At 45.4% G+C, this 20,994-nt stretch overlaps 3 pseudogenes; all 3 read left to right on the plus strand.

The window, feature by feature from the left end:
• Positions 1–878: 878 nt before the first annotated feature.
• On the plus strand, positions 879–997 carry LOC143931847 (5S ribosomal RNA; annotated as a pseudogene).
• A 95-nt stretch (positions 998–1,092) lies between these two features.
• Positions 1,093–1,212, plus strand: LOC143931721 (5S ribosomal RNA; annotated as a pseudogene).
• A 98-nt stretch (positions 1,213–1,310) lies between these two features.
• On the plus strand, positions 1,311–1,429 carry LOC143931987 (5S ribosomal RNA; annotated as a pseudogene).
• Positions 1,430–20,994: the final 19,565 nt, after the last annotated feature.

Genomic DNA, 20,994 nt, shown 5'->3' on the forward strand with positions numbered 1-20,994 from the left:
CGGAGAGCCGCGAGTATATTGGGAAGCGAAATGTGTGGATTGGAGACGAAAAAAATTAGATCGTCAGCGTACGCCGCAATTTTGTGGTGTGCCCAGAGTTTGGATATACCAGTAATATTCGGGTCATTCCGAACGTGACACATAAGTGGTTCCAGTGTCAGAATAAAAATTAGGGGAGACAGAGGGCACCCCTGTCTCGTCCCATTAGTGATGGGGAAAGAGTCCGAGCACTCTGAAAGCACCCAATCTCGTCTGATCTTGGAGGCTAAGAAGAGTCAGGCCTGGTTAGTACCTGGATGGGAGACCACCTGGGAATACCAGTTATTGTAGGCTTCTTTTTATGTTGTTGGCGTTGATTCGTTTTGGTTTTTTTTCGCTTGTTTCCCAAGGTGACGATCTTGGCATTTGTCAAGAGGGTTGAGAGTGCCCAAAGAGTTAGCTTACAGCAGCATCACCCTGAAAGAGCCCTTTCTCTTCTCATCTCTGAGGCTAAGAAGGGTTGGGCCTAGTTAGTCCCTGGATGGGAGATGGCTTTGGAATACCAGGTGCCGTAGTCTTCTTTTTATGTTGTTGACATTGACCTGTTTTTTTTCCGCTTGTTTCCCAATGTTTCCCATCTTGGCATTTGTCAAGAGGGTTGAGAGTGCCCAAAGAGATTGCCTATGGGCACATAAGCCTGAAAGCGCCCGATCTCCTCTGATCTCAGAGGCTAAACAGGGTCGGGCCTTGCTAGTACCTGGATTGGAGACCACCTGGGAATACTAGGTGCTGAAGGCTTCTTTTTATGTTGTTGGCGTTGACTTGTTTTTTTTTTTGTTTGTTTACCAAGGTGACCATCTTGGTGTTTGTCAAGAGGGTTGAGAGTGCCTGAAGAGCTCGCCTATGGCCACATAACCCTGAAAGCACCAGATCTCGTCTGATCTCAGAGACTAAACAGGGTCGGGCCTTGTTAATACCTGGATGGGAGACCAGTTGGGAATACTAGGTGCTGTAGACTTCTTCTCATGTTGTTGGCGTTGACTTGATTTTTTTTTTTGTTTCCCAAGGTGACCATATTGGCGTTAGTCAAGGTTGAGAGTGCCTGAAGAAATCTCCTATGGCCACACCACCCTGAAAGAGCCCAATCTCATCTGATCTCAGAGGCTAAGCAGGGTTGGGACCAGTTTAGTACCTGGATGGGAGACCGCCTGGGATTTCCAGATGCCGTAGGCTTCTCTTTATGTTGTTGCCGTTGACCTATTTTTTTCCGCTTGTTTCCAAGGTGACCATCTTGGTGTTTGTCAAGAGAGTTGAGAGTGCCTGAAGATATTGGCTATGGCCACATCACCCTGAATCTGTTCCATCTCGTCTGATCTTGGAGGCTAAGCAGGGTTGGGCCTGGTTAATGCCTGGATGGGAGACCGCCTGGGAATACCAGGTGTCGTAGGCTTCTTTTTTTTTTCAAATATAATTTTTTCTCCAAATAGGGGAAGACGGTCCCCCGAGTACATAATGCAACAGAGAAATACAGAGCAAAAAGCAGCTGAACAATACTTGATACAGGTATATTCGCAACTGTGAGTCTGCCTTCCATCAATCACAATGATTCGAGGCACAGATAAAGTACTGTACCAAGATCCAGGGTCATACAAACCCCAGGTCCCTCCGGCATAATCCATCCAGAGGGGGGTGTGGGGCCGTCATTCCCAATTTTCCACTTTTTCCAAAAGAGAGAGGGGGTGGAGGGGGTGAGAGATAGGGGAGGAAGGCAGAAAAGAGAAGGGTTGAAAGATCAGGAAAGGAGAAGAGGGGACGAGACACGATGGCAGCCACTGTCCAAGGGGCCAGTCAAGGAAAGCTCAGAGCACTAAGGCGATAGCAGGCGACATCCTTCCAGGTAGAATATAAAGGTATTCCAGATGTCTCAGGTTTGTTTAAAAAAGTCTTGTTTACCTTGTGATGTGAGGATCAAGTCCTCCATTTTTTTTAATGTCCTCTATTTTCCTAAGCCAGTGAGTAATGAAAGGAGGGGAACATTTTTTCCAATAGAGAGGGATGCAGGATTTCGCCGCATTTATCACATGCCGTAAAATTGATTTTTTTTTGTACTTCTTAATGGGAATCTGTGAATGGTGCAAGAGAAAGAATGCAGCCTCTTCCTGGATGGAGAAGTCTGTGAATTTTTGTGTTATGCATCGGATCTCTGTCCAGAAGTCCACCAAGCTGGGGCAGGACCAAAAAATGTGCAGCAACGTGCCCTCTTCTTCTCCACACCTCCAGCATATGTTCGAGGAAGAGGGGAAACATTTCTGCAGCTTTGATGGTGTCAAATACCACCTGGTGAGAAGTTTAAAATTCGTCTCCTGTATCTTCGTGCACAGCGACATTTTGAGAGCCAAAGTGATAATGCGTTGTCTCTGTGCTGGGGAAAATGAGCAATTAAGGTCCTTTTCCCAGTTGGACAGACAGGTTAAGTGTGGGTAATCTGTTTGAGAGAGAATGTGGGCCAAAGGGCCTTCGCTCCTGCATAGAGTCTCAAACTCCGTCTGAGGGCGGGCGAACATTTGAGGATTGGGGATGGAATGGAGAAAATGATGTCGTTGCGCCGCTCTCCAAAAAGGCAGTTGAAAAAGCCCTGTCGGATCTGTTAGGGTTGAGAAAGAAGTCCATTTTCCATCAATGACGAATTTAGATGCATTGTCTAGGTTGGAATTTCTAAGTGGGTCCCCAGTTCAAAGGTTGGATGGCCACGTATAGGGAATAGGGAAGTCAAAGACGTGAGTGTGTTTTGGGTAGCGATCAGGTGACTGACTTTCAACTAAGCCCCTATAGTGGGATGTGACATAAATTCTGTGGGTAAATACTTATAGCACCACATGGCGCTTCTTAGCGGAATTCGGGAGTGAGCTTAGAAAGTTTGTTTCGATTCCAGTCCAATACACGCCCCAGATGGGAGGCCAGGTAGTAGCGTCGCAAGTCAGGGAGAACCAACCCTCCCTGTTGTTTAGACAATGTCAGCTGTGACCGCTTAAGTCTGGGATTTTTGTGGGCCCAGTTAAATTGAGTGAGCAAGGATTGAGCTTGCTTAAAAAACGGGACTGGAATCTGGACCGGGAGAGCTTGGAAAAGATAAGTAAATTTAGGGAGTATGTTCATTTTAATGAGATTGCATCTCCTGAACCAGGAATGGAGGCCAGAATGCCACCCGTGAAGCAAACTGCGGATCTTAGTGACAAGGGGTGGGGGGAAGTTCAACATAAACGTACGCACGATGTCCGGTGGAATGTAAGTACCTAAGTACTTAAGGGCTGTATGGGTCCATTTAAATCGAAAATTGGACTGCAAGTCTATTAACGTTTGCGGGGGGACTGTAACCCCCATGGCCTTTGATTTCAAGAAGTATCACGTATATCTGGAATTCCCGAAGGAGATTTGGCAAGGAAACTCTGGGATTCGTCAGCGAGAACAGCATGTCATCCGTGTAGGCAGATATCTTGCACTCAATAGTACCCATTTGGAGTCCCGTTATGTCTGAGTTTTGTCGAATTGTGGAGAGAAAGGGTTCCAATGACAGTGCGAATAATAGGGGCGACATGGGGCAACCTTGTCTGGTCCCATTCCCGATGTCAAGGGGAGATGAGAGAACCCCATTCGCTTTGACTTGAGCTGAAGGGCGTGAGTATATCTTACTTATCCATGCCAGCATCCGTTCACTCAGACCTATATGGCGAAGGACCGAGAACATCATTGTCCATTTGACCCGATCAAAAGCCTTCTCGGCATCAGTACTCATGAAAAGACAAGGGGTCCCAGATGACTTTGCTTTATGGATCAGGGTAAGCACCTTAATGGTGTTGTTCCTATCTTCCCTGGTGGGAATAAAACCTAACTGGTCAATATGTATAAGGGACTGCAAGTGATGTGCCAATCACGTGGCGAGGATTTTAGAGAATAGTTTTAGGACCGAATTTAGGAGGGAAATGGGTCTGTAGCTCCCACATAGGCCCGGGTCTTTGCCCTCCTTAGGTATCAACGAGATGTGGGCTCTAAGGGTATCCTCAGGAAAATCCCCATTCGAGCTCAGAGTATTAAATAAATTCACCAAGCGCGGGCCGAGAATAGGGAGGAAGGTCTTAAAGTATTGTGCGGTATATCCGTCAGGGCCCGGAGCCTTACCCACCTTCGGAGGTCCCACGGCTGTCTGGACTTCTTCCAGTGTGATCGGGTCCTCCAAGTACTCCCGTGATTCCGATGAGAGGGTTGGTAGACCAGAACCGGTTACATATCTGTCTATATTGTCCTGTCCAGACCCTGAATCGGGCAGGTTGTAGAGATCAGAGTAACATTTTTCAAAGACTTCGGCTATTTGGGTTGGGGTAGAGGCCCTCTGGCCATTCTCATCTATCAACTGTGGTATGTAAGAGCCAGATTTCAACTCCTTTACCGACCTGGCTAAGATTTTTCCGCATTTGTCCCCTGACTCCTACGTCAGTTTACGACAAAACTGGAGTGCCGCTTTCGCTTTATAATGGAGTAGGTCAGCAATATGGGTACGGAGTGTCCCGAATTCAATCTCTAAGGTCCGTGAGGGGGCATGTTTATGTTTCGCTTCCACAGAGGCAAGTTCACGAAACAGATTAGCAAGCTGTTCCTTCCATGTTTGTTTGATGCGCGCCCCGTGCCTGATAAGTACCCTGCGGAGTACTGACTTGTGAGCCTCCCAAATTATCCCCGGGTCACAGTCCTGCGTTTAGTTTTCTTGGAAATAAAGGTCCAATTCCCTGGTCACATCTGCTAAAACTTCCGGTATCTGGAGAAGGCTCTTATTAAGGTGCCAGAATAGAGACCTAGGTGATGGGTTCCTAGAGAGGGTGTAGGTAAGGGCTACAGGAGCGTGGTCGGACCAAGTTATATGGCCGATGGAGGAAGAGCTCACCAAGTGCAGTTGGTCATGTGGAATCAAGAAGAAGTCTATCCTCAAGTATGATTTGTGAGGGGAAGAGCAAAAAGAGTAGTCCCTTTCCCCAGAGTGTTGCAGACGCCAGACATCAACTAATTGGTCATTCAGTAAACACTTAGTAATCCGCTTTCTAGAGGAAATGAGGAGCGAGGAGAAAGAGGCAGAAGTGTCAACCGATGGCGAAAGGGGACATTAAAGTCCCCACATAATGTCACATAAGCACAGAGCAGGGTAGTTCCGAGGAACGTGTCTTGGTGATCATTGGGAGCGTACACAGTGGCAAATGTAAAAAGGCGCTCTCCAATGTGGCCCCTAAGAAAAAGATATCGGCTCCCAGGGTCCACCAGAGAATCCTGGAGAACCCAGGGGAGCCTGCTAGAGATCAGAATGGAGACTCCCTTGGTCTTAGAGGAGGGGTTAGTAGAGTGGTAGACCTTAGGGAAGGATCTCAACCATAGAAAGGGGAGGCTAGTATTTTTAAAATGTGTTTCTTGTATAAAGGCCACATCAGTACAGGAAGTCTTCAGTTCTCACAGGAGGATCCACCGTTTTTCAGGGGAGTTCAGTCCCTTAACGTTTAGAGAGGTGACCTTGACTGAGTCTGCCTTCGCTCCTCGGGGAGGGGGAGGGGGACGTCAGAGAAAAGCAAAGAAAGTTGAACCAAGGTAGGTTTTGGGTAGGTAATGCATGGCGGGAACTAAGGGGGAGAAAGGAAGGGCAAATGGAAGGAAAGGTAAAGGGAAAAAGAGGCCGGGCACCTCAACCCCAGGGGGAGAGGGAAATTAAGGGTTGTCCGCACTCAACAGTACAGGAAGGGTATACTAAAACAGCACAATTATGCTATAGCGCTTACCAGATGTACACTGGGTTTAAAGCGCTGTCCTACTTGGGTTGGTGGGTAGACAGGTCAAGAGGGAGCCCCCGAATCCTAGTCCCCCCAGTCCCGGCAGTGGTAAATGTCACGTCTGATACTGGTATGCAAATAAAAGACAATCAGTAACATCATAGAACCAAAAAACAATAGTATAACCAAAACAGAGGTAGAGCATATAACTGTCAGCACTGAGGGGTCTCCTCGGCTCGCCCTAAACGTAGGCATGCACGAGGGAGCCCGTCACAACAGAAAAGGCATCACAGAATGGGATCCACCACCCCCCGTCCCAATCCCCTAAAGTACATGCAGTCCCCGAACAAATCCATTGCTCCCTTTGGCAGATTGTCCTCTTCTTACCCCCTCTCCACCGTCCACGCCCCGGGGGAAAAGGGGCAGGGAAAGGGGGAGTAGAAGGGGGGAAAGAGGTAGGGAAAGGAGGGAAGGGAAGGGTGGGAAACAGGGGAGAGGGGAAAAACATGCGGAAATGTCAAGTCCTTTAGCGCATTCCCACCAGCAAACACCCAGACCCCATAAATTTCAACTCCTCCCCTCCATGGTCACCACATCATGATGAAAGAGGAGCAGCCCTGGTCGGTGCATGGAAAATCTGGCAGGCAAGGGGCTGGGGCCACCATCCCTCCATCCAACGGGAGACTTCACCCGAGCAGCAGTCCTGGGGCCCGCCAATTAGTGTCTCTCCTGCATCGCCATCGGGGGCTGTGTAGAGCATCCAGAGGGAGGCTGGGACTGCCCATACAGTAAGGGGTAAATCCTCCAGGGGGGTCCAGAGTCACCCTGGAGGGAAGCAGTGTCTTGTACCAATAGGCTCAATAAATAAGTCATCCAGGGTCCCCAAAAGCTGCAGAAGGCAATGTCGGCAAAGAGTAGGTGGGAGCCAGAGGGGGGGACGAGGGGCGCAACCAGGGGGAGGGGACACATATGCGGGAATATCAAGCCCTTCCAGTACAGCGCACTAGGTATCACTCAGATCCCCCAAAGTGCAACTCCCCCATCTAAGGTCAAGACTCCAGAAGGGAAGATGAGCCGCCCTGGTCTGTACATGAAAGAACCTGCTGCCAAGGGGTTGGGGCTATCATCCCTTCCTCCAATGGGAGATGCCACCGGCATGACAGCCCCGTGTCCTGTCAAGTGGTGCCCCTCTGACAATGTCATTGTGGTATATGTGGAGCATCCAGGGAGAGGCAGGGACCACCCAAACAGTGAGGGGTAAAGCCTCCAAGGGGGACCGGTGTCAGACAGGAGGCTAGCGGTGTCTTGTACAAGTTGGTTAATTAGACAAGTCATCCAGTGTGTTCCTGTGAGCAGCGGAAGGAAAGGTCGGTAAGGATTATGAATGGGTGGGGGCCAGGGAGTGCATAAAACTGCCACCAGATGACCGGGGCAGAGAGGGCAAGGGGATGAAAGTCAGATCTGGTAGGTGGGGGCGGGGGTGAGGAGTGGCCCTCATATTACTATCTGTATACATTAGCCTGTCTTTTGTACACATTAGCCGGTCCTCTGTATACACTAGTCTGTCTGTATACACTAGTGTATACAGATAGGCTAGATTATACAGAAGAACGTCCTGGGTATGCAGAGATGGAGGCTAGGGTATACAGAGAGAGAGGCTAGAGTATGCATACTTGCTAGTGTATACAGACGGACTAGGGTATACAGAAGACCGGCTAGTTTATATAGGGAGGCAAATGTGTGCAAAAGATAGGCTAGTGTATACAAATAGGCTAGATTATAGAGAAGAACATCTTGGGTATGCAGAGAGAGAGGCTGGGTTACACAGAGAGGCTGGTGTATGCAGACTTGCTAGTGTATACAGACGGACTAGTGTATACAGAGAGGCTTGGGTATACAGAGAGCTAATGTATAAAGAGCAGCTAGTGTATACAAAAGACATCCAAGGGTCTCCAGAGAGACTCGTGTATGCAGAAGACCGGCTAGTTTATACAGAGAGGCTAAAGTGTACAAAACACAGGCTAGTGTATATAGATAGGCTAGATTATACAGAAGAACGTCCTGGGTATGCAGAGATGGAGGCTAGGGTATACAGAGAAAGAGACTGTGTTACACAGAGAGGCTAGAGTATGCAGACTTGCTAGTGTATACAGACGGACTAGTGTATACAGAGAGGCTTGGGTATACAGAGATCTAATGTATAAAGAGCAGCTAGTGTATACAAAAGACATCCAAGGGTCTACAGAGAGACTCGTGTATGCAGAAGACCGGCTAGTTTATACAGAGAGGCTAAAGTGTACACAACACAGGCTAGTGTATATAGATAGGCTAGATTATACAGAAGAACGTCCTGGGTATGCAGAGATGGAGGCTAGGGTATACAGAGAGAGAGACTGTGTTACACAGAGAGGCTAGAGTATGCAGACTTGCTAGTGTATACTGACGGACTAGTGTATACAGAAGACCAGCTAGTTTATACAGAGAGGCTAATGTGTACAAAAGACAGGCTAGTTTATACAGATAGGCTAGATTATACAGAAGAACATCCTGGGTATGCAGAGATGGAGGCTAGGGTATACAGAGAGAGAGAGAGAGAGAGAGAGGCTGGGTTACACAGAGAGGCAGGAGTATGCAGACTTGCTAGTGTATACAGATGGACTAGTGTATACAGTAGACCGGCTAGTTTATACAGAGAGGCTAATGTGTACAAAAGACAGGCTAGTTTATACAGATAGGCTAGATTATACAGAAGAAGGTCCTGGTTATGCAAGAGATGGAGGCTAGGGTATGCAGAGAGAGAAGCTTGGTTACACAGACTTGCTAGTGTATACAGACGGACTAGTGTATACAGAGGACCGGCTAGTTTATACAGAGAGGCTAATGTGTACAAAAGACAAGCTAGTTTATACAGATAGGCTAGATTATACAGAAGAACGTCCTGGGTATGCAGAGATGGAGGCTATGGTATACAGAGAGAGAGAGAGAGAGGCTGGGTTACACAGAGAGGCAGGAGTATGCAGACTTGCTAGTGTATACAGATGGACTAGTGTATACAGTAGACCGGCTAGTTTACACAGATAGGCTAATGTGTACAAAAGACAGGCTAGTGTATACAGATAGGCTAGATTATACAGAAGAAGGTCCTGGTTTATACAAGAGATGGAGGCTAGGGTATGCAGAGAGAGAGGCTTGGTTACACAGACTTGCTAGTGTATACAGAAGGACTAGTGTATACACAGGACCGGCTAGTTTATAGAGAGGCTAATGTGTACAAAAGACAGGCTAGTGTATACAGATAGACTAGATTAAACAGAAGAACGTCCTGGGTATGCAGAGATGGAGGCTAGGGTATACAGAGAGAGAGGCTAGAGTATGCATACTTGCTAGTGTATACAGGCGGACTAGTGTATACAGAAGACCGGTTAGTTTATACAGAGAGGCAAATGTGTACAAAAGACAGGCTAGTGTATACAGATAGGCTAGATTATACAGAAGAACGTCCTGGGTATGCAGAGATGGAGGCTAGGGTATACAGAGAGAGAGAGAGAGAGAGAGAGGCTGGGTTACACAGAGAGGCAGGAGTATGCAGACTTGCTAGTGTATACAGATGGACTAGTGTATGCAGTAGACCGTCTAGTTTATACAGAGAGGCTAATGTGTACAAAAGGCAGGCTAGTTTATACAGATAGGCTAGATTATACAGAAGAACGTCCTGGGTATGCAGAGATGGAGGCTAGGGTATACAGAGAGAGAGAGAGGCTAGGTTACACAGAGAGGCAGGAGTATGCAGACTTGCTAGTGTATACAGATGGACTAGTGTATACAGTAGACCGGCTAGTTTACACAGAGAGCCTAATGTGTACAAAAGACAGGCTAGTGTATACAGATAGGCTAGATTATACAGAAGAAGGTCCTGGTTTATGCAAGAGATGGAGGCTAAGGTATACAGAGAGAGAAGTTGGGTTACAAAGAGAGGCTAGTGTATGCAGGCTTGCTATATTGCAGAGCGTAATTTATCAGGAAAGAGATCCAAAGCGTTAGTTGCAGTAGTATCATAAAACTGAGAAATCGTTGCATTACTCTAAATTTAAAAGTTGTTCCGGTAGCACTGAAAAGACGATATTAGATGAGTGATCTACACATTTCGTTTACTATTGCAGAGATATACCGGCTAAATGTTAATATGTTAATATGTGCTGCGTGTAAGGTAGAAATAAGATGGTTAAGTGTGAGCTGGTTTACCAGGATTTAGAGATAGTAATCTGTTTATTCTAATAATAAATATAGCAAAATAACTCTAAAATTAATATTGAGACAGTATATACAGTTCGGGTTTAAGTGGAAATACACTAAATAACAGCAACGACGTGTGTAGGTTTTTATCAATCAGGTTCACTACGTGTCTTTAATCATGTAGTGAATATACCCCAAATACAGCATAAGGATTAGAAAGGATAATAACGGGCAGAGGATGCCATGGCAAAAAGACAAACTGCATTAGAATTGTGAATATGAATTAGAGATGAAATGCCAATCCCCACGGCTACGTACAGCAAAGCAGCTAAATATTCAGCTAAATATTCTGCAATAGCAGAGATTAAGTATTGCAGTCGAAATGAGATCGGAAGCGTTAGTTGCAGTAGCTCCAAAATGACTGAGAAATCATTTCATTACTCTAAATGTAAAAGTTATCCAGGTAGCACTGAGTGGACTGATATTAGATGAGTGATCGTTGTAATACAAATTCAGTTTCCTATAGCAGAGAGATACCAGCTAAATGTGAAACGAGCAATTAAACTGTTCACGGTAGCATTGCATTACTCTTAATACGTGCAGCGTGTAAAGAAGCAATAAGATGGTTTTGTATTACCCTAAAATTAGCAGTATACGTAATAAAGGTGAGTAGGTAACATGTATTTAGACATAGCAAACTCTACAATCTAATTTAGCAGCTAAATATTACTTAACATATCAGAGATAAAGTAATGCAGTTGAAAAAAGATCGGAAGCGTTACTTGCAGTAGCTTCAAAATGACTGAGAAATCATTTCATTACTCTAAAAGTAAAAGTTATCCCGGTAGCACTGAGTGGACTGATATTAGATGAGTGATCGTTGTGGTACAAATTCAGTTTCCTATAGAGAGAGATACCAGCTAAATGTGAGAAGAGCAATTAAACTGTTCCCATCGGTAGCATTGCATTACTCTTAATATGTGCAGCGTTCAAAGAAGCAATAAGATGGTTTTGTATTATCCTAAAATTAGCAGTATACGTAATAAAGGAGAGTAGGTAACCTGGATTTAGACATAGCAAACTCTATAATCGAATTTAGCAAAATTAGAAAGGATAATATTGAGACAGTATATACAGGTCGAGTTTAAGTGGAAATACACAAAATATATAGCTTACCTTTACATTATTCAATAGAGCGTTGCAAAGTAATTCCAAGGCAGAATGTCGGAATAGCAATTAGATGAGATGATTGCTGTAATCATGAAATATCAGCAAGGACGTGACTAGGTTTCTATCATTTTCAGGATCCTTACGTGTCTTTAAGGATGAGAACGTATAATAACTGGCAAAGTATGACATGGCAAAAGAGACAAACTGCATTAGAAATGTGAATGTGAATTAGAGATGAAATGTCAATCCCCATTGGTTATTTACATGTAACCATTAATACAGTTAACATGGCTACATACAGCAAAGTGTGAGCTAAGCAGCTAAATATTACTTAATATATAAAAGAGATCGGAAGCGTTACTTGCAGTAGCTTCAAAATGATTGAGAAATGATCATATTGTCGGAATAGCAATTAGATGAGATGATTGCTGTAATCATGAAATATCAGCAACGACTAGGTTTCTATCGGATGAGAAGGTATAATAAATGGCAAAGTATGACATGGCAAAGAGGCAAATTGCATTAGAGATGTGAGATGGACATGAAATGTCAATCCCCATTGGTTACTTACATGTAAACGCGGCACCATACAGCAAAGTGTGAGCTAAGCAGCTAAAGGGTATTTAATAGTAAATTGACGTAGCTTGAAAATTCCAACGTTTAAATCGATCCATTAATTTTGTAACGCACGAAGACGGCTCACACTGACTGTTTTCCGTTTCCACTGCTTATCGGCATAATGTATCAGTAACCATGAACATTAATAGTGATAGACAGCTTACATTAGGATGTATGCATGAGGTGAATGTAAAATAGTTGCATTATGTGTTATTAATGTAATCAAACTGTATTGCTATGCTTTGCTACTGCAACCACTTCTCAATCAAGTAAACCGCCCCACTGCTTTTCTCACATTTTGCTGCTGTTAAAAAATGTGTTGCAAGTGTTAGGTGTTACAAATGGTTATCAGTGCGACAGTTAATGTGGAGAAGAAGTAATACACAAAATAGAGTCAGAAAGAGAATCCTATTGCATAGAGGTCGCGAGAGATGGTTGCATTGCTCTTATGTGCAGTGTGTAAAAGGATTTAAAAAGATGGTTTTGTGTGACTTTTGCTTTAACGTAAAATTAGCTGTAGACATTATAACTATGGTTAGGTTTACAATGATTTAGAGTTAATAATCTCTATAATATAATAATAATAAGTATAGCAAAACAAATTAGAAAATATTGAGGCATATTGGTCGAGATAACGTGAATACACAAAAGGGTAATATCCTCATTAAGGCAGAATGTCGGAATAGCAATGAGATTCGATGGTTGCAACATAAAACAAAATATGAGAACGGCTAAAATACAGAACAACAGTACATAATTTAAGAGTACAGTAGAATATAGTATAAATTATTTAAGATTAAATAGACTTAGAATGAAAAAAATCTAAGTTTAAATCGTTGAGTAAATCGTTGAGTAAATCGTGAATTTATCAGCTAAGTTAACGCTGAGATTATGATTAATTTCACAGTTCCATTACGCGGTCCTTTTCCACTTGTATAGTCATAATGTAATATCAGTAATTGCTATCAGTAAATGTTAAAATTTTAAGACGGTTCACGGTTATGTGGAATTGATATGGATTTAAAAGCGGTACATTAAATTTCTGAAGCATATGGCAGAAAGACGGCTTACACTGCTTTTCTCACATTTTGCTGCGGTAAAAAGAAATGTTTTGTCACTGTGTTTTAACTGTGACAGTTAAGGTGGAGAAAAAGAATTAATACAGAAAATAGAGTCAAACAGTGGAAACGTTTATTTGTCATGACAGCTGATACTGGTTGAGCAATAAAACTGTTTTATTAAGATGTAAGACTAGTTTTATTCTCTACATATAGGCTTTTCAGAGAGTTGTATAATATAGGCGACCAATAGGACATTTAAATGGCTTAATGTTGTAGGGAGAAAGTATCACTTTTCAAAGGTAAGAGATTGAAAGCTTAGCTTGAAAATGTCCGAGAAATAGTTGCTTTTGTCTAAATTTAAAGAATATGCCGGTACCAATGAGAAAGCTTATATTAGACTAGTTGATCTTTGCATTACACAATCCTATTATTATTATTATTATTATTATTATTATTAATAATAAGATCATAGTGCAGAGAAATTTTGATTTTGAGATAGTACTCTCTATTTCTAATAAGAAATAAAGAAAAATAAGTCAGGATGGTGTGTCAGGACTGTCACATACTCAATGTGACAGTTGATGTTGGAATTACAAATATGCAAAATAGAGCAAAAGAGTACATGGTTTATTTATATGTATGATAGTTTTATTGCATGCTTGATGTGGATGATTAAAATCGTGTAGTGAGTATAATCTATATTTAGCATAAGAATGAAAAGGCATAACATGGCAATGAGACAAACTCCATTAGAGATGTGAGCTAGATGAAATGATGAAAAGTCTCTGTATAGCCCAGATTGTCTTCTGTTATCACTTAGCCTACCCTCTAAATTCACTAGCCTCTCTATATACACCAGCATGTTTACACTAGCCGGTCTCTGCATACAATAGCTTGTCTTCGATATACACTAGCCTATGTTCTGAATACACTAGCCCGTCTTCTGTCTTCTGTATGCCCTAGCCTGTCTTCTGTATACATTAGTCTCTCTGTATAAACTAGCATAGTATACTAGTATACCCCAAACTGTCTTCTGTAAAAACGTGTCTCTCTTATAGCCTGTCTAGCCTTTCTTCTGTACACACTAGCTTCTCTGTATACACTAACCAGGCTTCTATATACTCTATGCACTAGCCTCTCTGTATAATCTAGCCTCTCTATATACCCTAGATAGTGTTCTGCATACACTAGCCTCTCCGTAGAAGCCAGCCTTTATTCTTTATTCACTAGCCTTTCTTCTGTATGCTGTAGTCTTCTATATATACTAGCTTCTCTGTACACCCCTGCATCTCTGTAATACACTAAACCCTCTGTATACCACAGCCTGTCTTCTGTATACACTACCCAGTCTTCTGTATACACTGTCAGCTTGGATGTATACCCAAGCCTGTCTTCTGTATACACTATTCTCTCTATATGCACTGTCCTATCTGTATACACTCGACTCTCTCTATCTAACCTCTACACTAACCTCTCTATATACACTAACATCTTTGTATATACTAGCTTCTCTTTAAACTAGCCTCTCTGTGTACCCCAGCCTCATTGTTTACTCTAGCATCGCTGTATACTCAAGCCTATCTGCATACACGAGTCTGTATTCTGTATTCACTAGCCTTTCTTCTGTCTTCTATATATACTAGCTTCTCTGTACAACCTTGCATCTCTGTAAAAACTGTCTGAACTAGCCAGTATTATGTATACACTCACCGACTGTATACACTAGACTCTCTGAATACACTAAACCCTCTGTATACCACAGCCTGTCTTCTGTATACACTAGACTGTAAAAACTAGCTAGAATACACCAGCCTGTCTTCTTTACCCACTAGACTCTCTGTATGCACTACCCAGTCTTCTGTATACACTGTCATCTTTGATGTATACCCAAGCCTGTCTTCTGTATACACTAGTTTCTCTATATGCACTGTCCTATCTGTATACACTCGACTCTCTCTATACACTAACCTCTCTATATACACTAACATCTTTGTATATACTAGCTTCTCTTTAAACTAGCCTCTCTGTGTACCCCAGCCTCATTGTTTACTCTAGCATCGCTGTATACTCAAGCCTATCTGCATACACGAGTCTGTATTCTGTATTCACTAGCCTTTCTTCTGTCTTCTATATATACTAGCTTCTCTGTACAACCTTGCATCTCTGTAAAAACTGTCTGAACTAGCCAGTATTATGTATACACTCACCGACTGTATACACTAGACTCTCTGAATACACTAAACCATCTGTATACCACAGCCTGTCTTCTGTATACACTAGACTGTAAAAACTAGCTAGAATACACCAGCCTGTCTTCTTTACCCACTAGACTCTCTGTATGCACTACCCAGTCTTCTGTATACACTGTCATCTTTGATGTATACCCAAGCCTGTCTTCTGTATACACTAGTTTCTCTATATGCACTGTCCTTTCTGTATACTCTCGACCCTCTCTATACATTAACCTCTCTATATACACTAACATCTTTGTATATACTAGCCTCTCTTTAAATTAGCCTCTCTGTGTACCCCAGCCTCACTGTTTACTCTAGCATCTCTGTATACTCAAGCCTATCTACATACACGAGTCTGTATTCTGTATTCACTAGCCTTTCTTCTGTATGCTGTAGTCTTCTATATATACCAGCTTCTCTGTACACCCTTGCATCTCTGTAAACACTGTGTAAACTAGCCAGTCTTATGCATACACTCGCCGACTGTATACACTAGACTCTCTGAATACACTAAACTCTCTGTATACCACAGTCTGTCTTCTGTATACACTAGACTGTAAATACTAGCTAGAATACACCAGCCTGTCTTCTGTACCCACTAGACTCTCTGCATGCACTACCCAGTTTTCTGTATACACTGTCATCTTTGATGTATACCCAAGCCTGTCTTCTGTATACACTAGCTTCTCTATATGCACTGTCCTTTCTGTATACACTCGACTCTCTCTATACACTAACCTCTCTATATACACTAACATCTTTGTATATACTAGCCTCTCTTTAAACTAGCCTCTCTGTGTACCCCAGTCTCACTGTTTACTCTAGCATCTCTGTATACTCAAGCCTATCTACATACACGAGTCTGTATTCTGTATTCACTAGCCTTTCTTCTGTATGCTGTAGTCTTCTATATATACCAGCTTCTCTGTACACCCTAGCACTGTAACAGTGCTAGGTTCCTGTATTACAGAAACAGAACACCAGCAATAAGGTGTATACTGTGCAGGAGGCACACAACACCCACTCTAACTTTTGCACTGCAGATGCATGTATTGCAGAAATTGAACACCAGTAATAAAGGGTAGCTTCAGGTGTGTACTGTGCAGGAGGCACTAACACCCACTGTAACAGTGCTAGGTTCCCAAGCAGTAAAGACACTGTCCCTGCCTATCGTCCTCTTTCCCTGACCACCGCAACACACTATACAAGGCCGGGTGAGCTATACTTGGCCACAGGAATCCTGCCTGTGGTGAATTATGGCTCTCGTCACAGAGGATGTCACATCTGATCTTATTATATAGAACCTATTATGCTCCTCGTAAACTTTTTCAGTTTGGCCGAACGGCCGGACGCAAGTTGCCCCCGGTGCGGGAACATGGTGGGAGACATGATGCACATGTTTTGGAGATGCCCGAAGTTGATCAGACTGGACAGAGGTGACAGGAACCATTGATCGGGTGTTTGGAACCTCCACCAGGATGGAGGCGAAGTATTGTCTCCTGGGATTAGTTGGCAGTTCTGAGATGCCTATTTCAGGCAAGGAAACTGTTGGCAATGACTTGGTTTTTTTCACTTGTTTCCCAAGATGACCATGTTGGCGTTTGTCAAGATGGTTGAGAGTGCCCAAAGAGATCGCCTATGGCCCCATCACCTTGAAAGTGCCTGATCTTGTCTGATCTCGGAGGCTAAGCATTGTCCGGCCTGATTAGTAACTGGGTGGGAGACCAACTGGGAATACCAGGTGTCGTAGGATTCTTTTTATGTTGTTGGCGTTGACATGGTTTTTTTTTCCACTTGTTTCCCAAGGTGATCATCTTGGCATTTGTCAAGAGGGCTGGGAGAGCCCAAAGAAATCTCCTATGACCACATCCCCCTGAAAGCGCCCGATCTCATCTGATCTCAGAGGCTAAGCAGGGTCCGGCCTGGATAGTACCTAATTAAAGGTGCCGTAGGAATCTTTTTATATTGTTGGCTTTGACCTGTTTTTCTTTCGCTTGTTTCCCAAGGTGACCATTTTAGCATCAGTCAAGAGTTTTGAGTATGTCCCAAAGCGTTCGCCTGAGGTCACATCACCCTGAAAGTGCCCAATCTCAGAGGCTAAGCAGGGTCTGGGTCAGATGGGAGACCGCCAGGGTCTATGTTGTTGGCGTTGACCTGTTTTTTTTCACTTGTTTCCCAAGATAACCATCTTGCTATTTGTCAAGAGGGTTGAGAGTGTCTAAATAGAACACCTATGGCCACATCACCCTGAAAGCGCACAATCTCATCTGATCTCGGAGGCCTAGCAGTGTACGGCCTGGTTAATACCTGTATGGGAGACCATCTGTGAATACCAGGCGCCGTAGGCTTCTTTTTATGTTGTTGGCGTTTACCTGTTTATTTTCGCTTGTTTACCAAGGTGACCATCTTGGCGTTTGTCAAGAGGGTTGAGCGTGCATTTGATCTCAGAGGCTAAGCAGGGTTGGGACATGGTTAGTACCTGGATGGGAGACCGCCTGGGATTTCTCGATGCCATAGGCTTTAGTTTTAAGTTGTTGGCATTGACTTATTTTTTTTTATTTTTATTATTCTTTTATTAAGTAAAACAACATAAATATAACAGTCAACCATACAGCATGACCCAGGGTCACCATTACATGGTAACAAAAAATAGGCAGCCAAATAACTCTGGGTTCTCAGAGGGGAGTCCTACAGTTTCATGCAGAAAAGAGAGAAACCCCACCTCCGACATGTAGTACAGTATAACTAGTGCAGCTCCGTTCGGACAAATGTAATCATGGAGAACAACAGGGACCACAGCGAGCCAGCTTATCATGACCTACGTGAACCAGAGTAAAATATGAGCCGGGCATGTCCAGAACCCTGGGGTTCTTCTGGGTCCCCAAGGCTAGTAAGGAGACAAGGCATAGTCAAAAGGGAGGACGGGGGAAGAAGAGAGTGCAAAGACGGAGAGAAAGGAGGTGGGGGGAATGCGGCAGGGAAAAAAAGAAAAATAAAGACAAAAAGGGAGGAAGGGAATGCCACCCAGGGCAGACATGGCCTACGTAGGTAAACGTTAGATTTTCAGTCGTTTTCTGGGACAGAGGCACTGCTCACCTCCCGAATGTAGTCTCGAGTACCAGTAAAATACCTCCAGGGCCTCCATGTAACACTAACAGCCTCTTCAGTGTTGTGAAGGGTGGCGGTCAATTCTTCCATCTGGAGAATATGATTGACTTTGGAATACCACAGCACCTTGGATGGGGGCTGAGGCTGCCTCCACAGTGCGGGAATGCAGGCCCGGGCGGCATTCAGGAGTTGCATTGTGAGGGTTTTTTTGTATTTTCGAACAGGCTGTTCGGTCAAGTGTAGAAGGCACGCTGCTGGGAACCCAAAAGTTCCTCAAGGCCGGGCATGCCCAGAAAAGGTGTCCCATGGTCCCTGTATCTGAATTTCACCTCCAACAAACATCCGGGATCGATCTATCCATTGTATTCAGAAGGTATGGGACTCTATACCAGCGTGAGACTATCTTGTATCCTGATTCTTGATATTGGTTTGCGATGGAAGCTTTATGTACTAAGGTCAGGATCTTCCCTATCTGTTGTGGGGTAAATGTGATGCCTAAGTCCCTCTCCCATTTGTGGATAAATGGTGGGGGTCGACTCCTCCTCCTGACTACTCAATAGGTTGTACAGGAGGGAGAGGGTGTGTCGCACAGGTTCCCTTTTGTGACAGATGGATTCATAGGGTGTCAGGTCTCTAGGAGTGTAGGGGGCCCTTTGTATGGCCAGAAGAAAGTGACGAAGTTGATAAGTACTGAACAAGTCAAGCGGAGGGTCAGAAAGCTCGGCGACAGTTTGCGTGGTCGGGAGCCCTCCCGAGGGCCAAACCTCTCCCAGACGCTGTTTCCCCACCACTGTCAAATGTCGCAGTTTCTTGTTGGTAAATCCCGGTGGGAAGTCTGGATTACCTATAACCGGAGTCATTGGTGATGGCAGGGGAGCAATGTGTGTGCAGCGGAACAACCTCCGCACAACAGTCAACGTAGCTCCCACTACGGGGTGACCTCTGAGGTCTTTTGGTAGGGAGGACAGGAGCCACGGGGAGGTCAATAGGGGAATGGATCCATCCTCAATCTCCATCTCCACCCACTGCTTGTGTGGGCCATTACAATGCCAATCAACGACTTTGGCTAGCAGAGTCACTCTGTAGTATTGTCTGAGATCTGAGAGACCCAGACCCCCCTTGTCCTTTGGTCTGGCAAGCAATTGCAAACGGGCTCTGGGCGGTTTGCGCGCCCAAATAAAGTCCCGGAGCAGCACCTGCAGTTGTCTGAAAAAAATTGGGGGTAACCGGATCGGTAATGTCTGGAACAAGTATAAGGCCGCGTACACACGGGCGGACTGTTCGCCCAACCTTGTCCGCTGAACAGTGTTTGGGCGGACAGTCCGCTCGTGTGTGGGCTTTCAGCGGACAGTTTCAGCGGACAGTTGGACGGACAATGTCTTTCGGAAATTCCGAAAAACTGTCCGCTGAAACTGTGTTTGAGCGAACAGTCCGCCCGTGTGTGGGCTTGTCCGCTGTACTTTCGAAATGAGCGGACTGTTCCCGCTCGGAAAGTCCGCCCATTTCGAGCGCGTGTACAGGTAGGCGGGGCCCGCGAAGGAGACGTCGCGGGCTCCGCCGCCTGGAATGGGCTTAAAGGGGAACCCCAACGCCGAAAAAAATCGGCGTGGGGGTTCCCCCCAAGTCCACACCAGACCCTTGTCCGAGCACGCTACCCGGCCGGCCAGGAAAGGGGGGCGAGCGAGCGCGCCCCCCCTCCTGAGCCGTACCAGGCCGCGTGCCCTCAACATGGGGGGTGCCTTGGGGAAGGGGGGGGCCGCGCGGCCCCCCCACCCCAAAGCACCTTGTCCCCATGTTGATGAGGACAAGGGCCTCTTCCCGACAACCCTGGCCGTTGGTTGTCGGGGTCTGCGGGCGGGGGGCTTATCGGAATCCGGGAGCCCCCTTTAAGAAGGGGGCCCCCGGATACCGGCCCCCCACCCTATGTGAATGAGTATGGGGTACAATGTACCCCTACCCATTCACCTGTGAAATAAAGTACAAATAAAAACACAACACAGGGGGAAAAAATATTTTATTGCACAGCCGGGGGTCTTCCGTCTTCGGGGGTCTTCTCGCCGGACTCCTCCGCTATGTGTGTGTAGCTCTTTTGCCAGCGGAGGAGTCCGGCTTTCTTCCTCCCCGCCGCCGGCCTCTTCTCCCGACTTCGGGGGTCTTGTCCCCCTCTTCGGTTCTTCTGCCGGGCCACCGCGCCTGGTCCGGTGGCCCGGTCTTCTGTCGCCGTCTTCCGTTCTTCTGTCGCCGCCTTCGGTTCTTCTGCCGGGCCACCGCGCCTTCTTGTAGCTCTTTTACAGGCGGTGGCCCGGTCTTCTGTCGCCGTCGCCGCCTTCCGTTCTTGTTCTTCTTCTTGTTCTTCTTGTTCTTCTCCAGGCGATGTTGACTCGACGAGCTCTCCGGCCGGAATGCCGGGGACGCGCTGTGCGGTCACTTATATAGTGACAATGGGGCGGGGTCACATGGTATATGTCACATGGGTTGGTCACATGGGTTGATGTCACATGGGGACTATGACATCGTAAGGGGGCGGGGTCACCATGTGACATCAACCCATGTGACATATACCATGTGACCCCGCCCCATTGTCACTATATAAGTCACAGCGCAGGGGCGGCTCTGGCATTCCGGCCGGAGGGAGCGACGTGTCAACATCGCCTGGAGAAGAACAAGAAGAACAAGAAGAAGAACACGAACGGAAGGCGGCGACGGCGACAGAAGACCGGGCCACCGCCTGTAAAAGAGCTACAAGAAGGCGCGGTGGCCCGGCAGAAGAACCGAAGGCGGCGACAG

This window comes from Lithobates pipiens, unplaced genomic scaffold, assembly GCF_037356315.1.
Source record: "Lithobates pipiens isolate NorthernLeopardFrog02 unplaced genomic scaffold, aLitPip1_a1.2 Scaffold_25, whole genome shotgun sequence".
Classification (NCBI taxonomy): Eukaryota; Metazoa; Chordata; class Amphibia; order Anura; family Ranidae; genus Lithobates; species Lithobates pipiens.